Below are 7908 nucleotides of genomic sequence, written 5' to 3' on the forward strand. Positions count from 1 at the left end.
AAAATCTGTTTGGTCTTTCATAAAGCCACTTGACTGAACCTGACTTGAGAGAGAAAATAATTCTCTCCCTTTCTTCATTGTGAGACAAGAGAATATATTACAGAGCTGTGATATTTACCAAAGAAATTCTAATCTCCAATTTCTTGAGATCTTAATTAATCATTTTATATCCAGAATCTGAATCAGCCACTAGTGCTACAAAATATAATTGTTAAACCTAAGTGAAGCAAATTGTTTTCATTTGATAGTTCCTGTTTTCCTCTGTATCTCAGAACCATAAATTCTAATTCTAATGATATAATATGTAATTCTAAACATAAATATTTACATAATCTTTTCTATTCCAAATAAGGATACTAATTATAAGGCATTGTTGTCGGGATTGTTTTGTTTTTTGTGTTGATTTCTTTTTTAAAGTTTGCTCATTTCTGGTATAGAATTAGTCACCTTTATTCCTTTAAGATTTAATTATATATTTCCATCAAACAGTTGGAACAAAAGTACATGAACACATAATGAATAAACTTACATAATTTAACAATTGTGTGAGGATCCTGGCAGTTTATGCTAATGACCTGAAGTTTGGCTGAACCCAAATGAGTGAGTTCCTGGCCACTCAAATAACAGAATAAAATGTGAAGAAGTTCACAGGCAAATTCTATCAAACATTTAGAGAAGAGCTAACACCTATCCTTCTCAAACTCTTCCAAAATATAGAAGAGGGAGGAAGACTCCCAAACTCATTCTATGAGGCCATCATCACCCTGATACCAAAACCAGACAAAGATGTCACAAAGAAAGAAAACTACAGGCCAATATCACTGATGAACATAGATGCAAAAATCCTCAACAAAATACTAGCAAACAGAATCCAACAGCACATTAAAAGGATCATACACCATGATCAAGTGGGGATTATCCCAGGAATGCAAGGATTCTTTAATATACCCAAATCAATCAATGTGATACACCATATTAACAAACTGAAGGTGAAAAACCATATGATCATCTCAATAGATGCAGAGAAAGCTTTTGACAAAATTCAACACCCATTTATGATAAAATCCCTGCAGAAAGTAGGCATAGAGGGAACTTTCCTCAACATAATAAAGGCCATATATGACAAACCCACAGCCAACATCGTCCTCAATGGTGAAAAACTGAAACCATTTCCACTAAGATCAGGAACAAGACAAGGTTGCCCACTCTCACCACTATTATTCAACATAGTTTTGGAAGTTTTAGCCACAGCAATCAGAGAAGAAAAAGAAATAAAAGGAATCCAAATTGGAAAAGAAGTAAAGCTGTCACTGTTTGTAGATGACATGATGCTATATGTAGAGAATCTTAAAGATGCTACCAGAAAACTCCTAGAGCTAATCAATGAATTTGGTAAAGTAGCAGGATACAAAATTAATGCACAGAATTCTCTTGCATTCCTATACACTAATGTGAAAAATCTGAAAGTGAAATTAAGAAAACACTCCCATTTACCATTGCAACAAAAAGAATAAAATATCTAGGAATAAACCTACCCAAGGAGACAAAAGACCTGTATGCAGAAAATTATAAGACACTGATGAAAGAAATTAAAGATGATACAAAGAGATGGAGAGATATACCATGTTCTTGGATTGGAAGAATCAACATTGTGAAAATGACTCTACTACCCAAAACAATCTACAGGTTCAATGCAATCCCTATCAAACTACCACTGGCATTTTTCACAGAACTAGAACAAAAAATTTCACAATTTGTATGGAAACACAAAAGACCCTGAATAGCCAAAGCAATCTTGAGAACGAAAAATGGAACTGGAGGAATCAGGCTCCCTGACTTCAGACTATACTACAAAGCTACAGTAATCAAGACAGTATGGTACTGGCACAAAAACAGAAACATAGATCAATGGAACAGGATAGAAAGCCCAGAGATAAACCCACGCACATATGGTCACCTTATCTTTGATAAAGGAGGCAAGAATATACAATGGAGAAAAGAGAGGACCTTCAATAACTGGTGCTGGGAAAACTGGACGGCTACATGTAAAAGAATGAAATTAGAACACTCACTAACACCATACACAAAAATAAACTCAAAATGGATTAAATACGTAAATGTAAGGCCAGACACCATCAAACTCTTAGAGGAAAACATAGGCAGAACACTCTATGACATAAATCACAGCAAGATCCTTTTTGACCCACCTCCTACAGAAGTGGAAATAAAAAACAAAAATAAACAAATGTGAACTAATGAAACTTAAAAGCTTTTGCACAGCAAAGGAAAAGATAAACAAGACAAAAGACAACCCTCAGAATGGGAGAAAATATTTGCAAATGAAGCAACTGACAAAGGATTAATCTCCAAAATTTACAAGCAGCTCATGCAGCTCAATATCAAAAAACAAACAACCCAATCCAAAAATGGGCAGAAGACCTAAATAGACATTTCTCCAGAGAAGATATACAGATTGCCAACAAACACATGAAAGAATGCTCAACATCACTAATCATTAGAGAAATGCAAATCAAAACTACAATGAGATATCATCTCACACCAGTCAGAATGGCCATCATCAAAAAATCTACAAACAATAAATGCTGGAGAGGGTGTGGAGAAAAGGGATCCGTCTTGCACTGTTGGTGGGAATGTAAATTGATACAGCCACTATGGAGAACAGTATGGAGGTTCCTTAAAAAACTAAAAATAGAACTACCATACGACCCAGCAATCCCACTGCTGGGCATATACCCTGAGGAAACCATAATTCAAAAAGAGTCATGTACCAAAATATTCATTGCAGCTCTATTTACAGTAGCCAGGACATGGAAGCAACCTAAGTGTCCACCATAGGATAAATGGATGAAGAAGATGTGGCACATATATACAATGGAATATTACTCAGCCATAAAAAGGTACGAAACTGAGTTATTTGTAGTGAGGTGGATGGAACTAGAGACTGTCTTTCAGAGTGAAGTAAGTCAGAAAGAGAAAAACAAATACTGTATGCTAACACATATATATGGAATTTTTAAAAAAATGGTCATGAAGAACCTAGGGGCAAGATGGGAATAAAGATGCAGACCTACTAGAGAATGGACTTGAGGATACGGGGAGGGGGAAGGGTAAGCTGGGTCAAAGTGAGAGAGTGGCATGGACAAATATACACTACCAAACGTAAAATAGATAGCTAGTGGGAAGCAACCGCATAGCACAGGGAGATCAGCTCGGTGTTTTGTGACCACGTAGAGGGGTGGGATAGGGAGTGTGGGAGGGAGGGAGATGCAAGAAGGAAGAGATATGGGGACATATGTATATGTATAACTGATTCACTTTGTTATAAAGCAGAAACTGACACACCATTGTAAAGCAATTATACTCCAATAAAGATGTTTAAAAAAAAATGTGAAGAAGTTTAGATACACAAATGGTTTTACTCATTAACTAAAAAATACGGATGACTTTCTGTTGAAATCTAAAATGAGTGTTTCTTTTGTTGAGTATTAGAATATATTTTTCCTTTCTATGTTCAACTAATCTACAATAAAGGAGGCAAGAATATACAATGGAGAAAGAGAGTATCTTCAGTAAATGGTGCCTGGAAAACTGGGCAGCTACATGTAAAAAAATAAAATTAGAACACTCACTAACACCATACACAAAAATAAACTTGAAATGGACCAAAGACCTAAATATAAGGCCAGACATTATAAACTCTTAGAGAAAAACTCAGGCAGAACACTCTTTGACATAAATCACAGCATAATCTTTTTTGATCCACCTCCTAGAGAAATGAAAATGAAAACAAAAATGAACAAATGGGACCTAAATAAACTTTAAAGCTTCTGCATAGCAAAGGAAATCATATACAAAATGAAAAGACAGCCCACAGAATGGGAGAAAATATTTGCAAACAAAGTGACCAACAAGGGATAAATTTCCAAAATATACAAACAGCTCATGCAGCTTTATGTCCAAAAAAAGCAAGCAACCCAACCAAAAAAACAGGCAGAAGATCTAAATAGACATTTCTCCAAAGAAGACATACAGATAACTAAAAAGCACATGAAAAATGCTCAGCATCACTAATTATCTGAGAAATGCAAATCAAAACTACAATGAGGTATCACCTCACACCGGTCAGAATGGCCATCATCAAAAAGTCTACAAAGAATAAATGCTGGAGAGGGTGTGGAGAAAAGGGAACCCTCCTCCACTGTTGGTGGGAATGTAAATTGGTACAACCATCAGGGAGAACAGTATGGAGGTTCCTTAAAACACTAAAAATAGAACTGCCATATGATCCAGCAATCCCACGCCTGGGAATATATCCAGAGAAAACCATAATTTGAAAAGATATATGCACCTCAGTATTCATAGCAACACTATTTAAAATAGCTAAGACACCGTCTTCGGGCTGACCGTGGTAGACGTTTAGTGCAGTTGATCCGTAGCCTGTGCGCCCCGCACCGCCTCCTGTGGAAGCTTGAGCCGGCTGTGTAGCTTTCTCCCTTTGTCTCATAACGATGTCCATCAGTGAGAATGCTAATTCATCATCTGCCCGCCTTAACAGATTCAAGAACAAGGGGAAAGACAGTACAGAAATGAGGCGGCGCCGAATAGAAGTGAATGTGGAGCTCAGGAAAGCTAAGAAGGGTGACCAGATGCTGAAAAGGAGAAATGTCAGCTCTTTTCCAGATGCTGCTGCTTCTCCACTGCAGGAAAACCGCAACAACCAGCGCACTGTAAATCGGTCTGTTGATGATATTGTCAAAGGCATAAATAGCAACAATTTGGAAAGCCAGCTCCAAGCTACTCAAGCTGCTAGGAAACTGCTTTCCAGGGAAAAACAGCCCCCTATAGTCAGCATAATCCGGGCTGGTTTGATTCCAAAATTTGTGTCCTTCTTGGGCAGAACTGATTGTAGTCCCATTCAGTTTGAATCTGCTTGGGCCCTCACTAACATTGCTTCCGGGACATCAGAACAGACCAAGGCTGTGGTAGATGGAGGTGCTATCCCAGCATTCATTTCTCTGTTGGCATCTCCCCACACTCACATCAGTGAACAATCTGTATGGGCTCTAGGAAACATTGCAGGTGATGGATCGGTTTTCCAAGACTTGGTTATCAAGTATGGTGCAGTTGACCCACTGTTCACACTTTTGGAGGTTCCTGATTTGTCATCTTTAGCATGTGGTTACTTACGTAATCTTACCTGGACACTTTCAAATCTTTGTCACAACAAGAATCCTGCACCCCCCTTAGATGCTGTTCAGTAAATTCTTCCTACTTTAGTTCGTCTCCTGCATCACGATGATCCAGAAGTTTTAGCTGATACCTGCTGGGCTATTTCCTACCTTACCGATGGTCCAAATGAATGGATTGAAACGGTTGTGAAAACTGGGGTTGTACCCCAACTTGTGAAGCTTTTAGGAGCTACTGAATTGCCAATTGTGATTCCCGCGCTAAGAGCCATAGGGAATATTGTCACTGGGACAGATGAACAGACTCAGGTTGTAATAGATGCAGGAGCACTTGCCATCTTTCCCAGCCTGCTAACAAACTCCAAAACTAATATTCAGAAGGAAGCTACGTGGACAATGTCAAACATCACGGCTGGCCACCAGGACCAGATACAACAAGTTGTAAATCATGGATTAGTCCCATTTCTTGTTGACGTTCTCTCTAAAGCCAACTTTAGGACACAAAAGGAAGCTGTATGGGCTGTGACCAACTACACAAGTGGCGGAACAGTTGAGCAGATCATATACCTTGTTCACTGTGGCATAATAGAACCATTGATGAACCTCCTAACTGCGAAAGACACTAAAATTATTCTGGTTATTCTGGATGCCATCTCAAATATCTTTCAGGCTGCTGAGAAACTAGGTGAAACTGAGAAACTTAGTATAAAGATTGAAGAATGTGGAGGTTTGGACAAAATTGAAGCTCTACAAAACCATGAAAATGAGTCTGTACAAAGCTTCACTAAACTTGATTGAGAAGTATTTCTCTGTGGAGGAAGAGGAAGATCAAAATGTTGTGCCAGAAACTACCTCTGAAGGGTATACATTCCAAGTTCAGGATGGCACTGCTGGGACCTTCAACTTTTAGATTGTACATCTGAGGCATAAAGTTGTTTGTCGTGTACTATGTTTGGTAGAAGTTTGTCTTACTGTTTCTCTACTAAGAACTCTTTACACGTGGTTTGTTATTGTAGCACTTTTTACAAAGAAACTATACTTGAACAGTTCCAAACGGTACATACTGTATGAAGCTTCTCCTCTCAATGGGTTTCTTATTTCTATGTGGAATTTCATATCTTGCAGTGTCCTGTAAATAAAGATTAAATTCCACCCTTTTCTTTAAAGAAAATAAAAAATAAAATAGCCAAGACATGGAAGCAACCTAAATGTCCATCAACAGATGAATGGATTAAGAGGATGCGGTACATATATACAATGGAAACTACTCAGCCATATAAAAAATGAAATAATGTCATTTGCAGCAACATGGATGGACCTAGAGATTATCATACTATGTGAAGTAAGTCAGACAAAGACAAATATCATATGATATCGCTTATGTGTGGAATCTAAAAAAATGATACAAATGTACTTATTTACAAAACAGAAATAGAGTCGCAAATGTAGAAAACAAACTTATGGTTACTAGGGTGGGAAGAAGGGGAGGGATAAACTGGGAGCTTGGAATTGACATATACACACTACTATATATAGTACAGGGAACTCTACTCAGTACTCTGTAATGACCTATATGGGAAAAGAGTCTAAAAATGAGTGGATATATGTATATGTTTAACTGATTCACTTTGCTGTATAGCACAAACACAACATTGTAAATCAACTATATTCCAATAAAAATTAAAAATTTAAGAAAAATTTGAAAGGAATTTGTAATGGGATTTTTGGTATTTCCATTCACTGAAACATTTTCTTATTTCTGTGCTGAATTTTTAATGGAAAAAAATTCTCAGTTGGAAAAAATCACTAATATATGTATTATAAACATGATCTTTTTTAAAATATGAAGTTAGCTCCTCTCACAGCCAGTATTTAAAGAGAAAGTAGCCAGGTAATTTATCTTGTGAATTTCCCCAGAAGATAGCCTGTTTGTCAAGAAGTAGAGGAAGAGCACAATGAAATTTGTATTAGTACCATTGTACAAGCTTTTTCTTTTTATATATACAGCAGTTTCTTATTAGTTATCTATTTTATACATATTAGTGTATATAGGTCAACCCCAATCTCCCAATTCATCCCACCACCACCCCCCACCACTTCCCCCCCTTGGTGTCCATACATTTCTTCTGTACATCTGTGTCTCTATTTCTGTCTTGCAAACCGGCTCATCTGTACCATTTTTCTAGATTCCACATATATGCATTAATATATGATATCTGTTTTTCTCTTTCTGACATACATCACTCTGTATGACAGTCTCTAGATCCATCCACATCTCTACAAATGACCCAATTTCATTCCTTTTTATGGCTGAGTAATATTCCATTGTATATATGTACCACATCTTCTTTATCCACTCATCTGTCGATGGGCATTTAGGTTGCTTTCATGACTTGGCTATTGTAAATAGTGCTGCAATGAACATTGGGGTGCGTGTGTCGTTTTGAATTATGGTTTTCTCTGGGTATATGCCCACTAGTGGGATTGCTGGGTCATATGTTAATTCTATTTTTAGTTTTTTAAGGAACTTCCATACTGTTCTCCAAAGTGGCTGTGTCAATTTACATTCCCACCAACAGTGCAGGAAGGTTGTGTTTTCTCCACACTGTCTCCAGCATTTGTTGTTTGTAGATTTTCTGATGACGCCCATTCTAACTGGTGTGAGGTGATACCTCATTGTAGTTTTGATTTGCATTTCTCT

At 37.3% G+C, this 7908-nt stretch overlaps 1 pseudogene across 1 annotated transcript; it reads left to right on the forward strand.

Moving 5' to 3' along the window:
• The first annotated feature begins 3298 nt into the window (after window positions 1–3298).
• LOC309627878 (importin subunit alpha-1 pseudogene) lies at window positions 3299–6390 on the forward strand (annotated as a pseudogene). The gene has a single exon. The product of its transcript is annotated as an importin subunit alpha-1 pseudogene (transcript).
• Window positions 6391–7908: the final 1518 nt, after the last annotated feature.

Source organism: Balaenoptera borealis (genome assembly GCF_965194805.1).
Source record: "Balaenoptera borealis genome assembly, chromosome: 4".
Classification (NCBI taxonomy): Eukaryota; Metazoa; Chordata; class Mammalia; order Artiodactyla; family Balaenopteridae; genus Balaenoptera; species Balaenoptera borealis.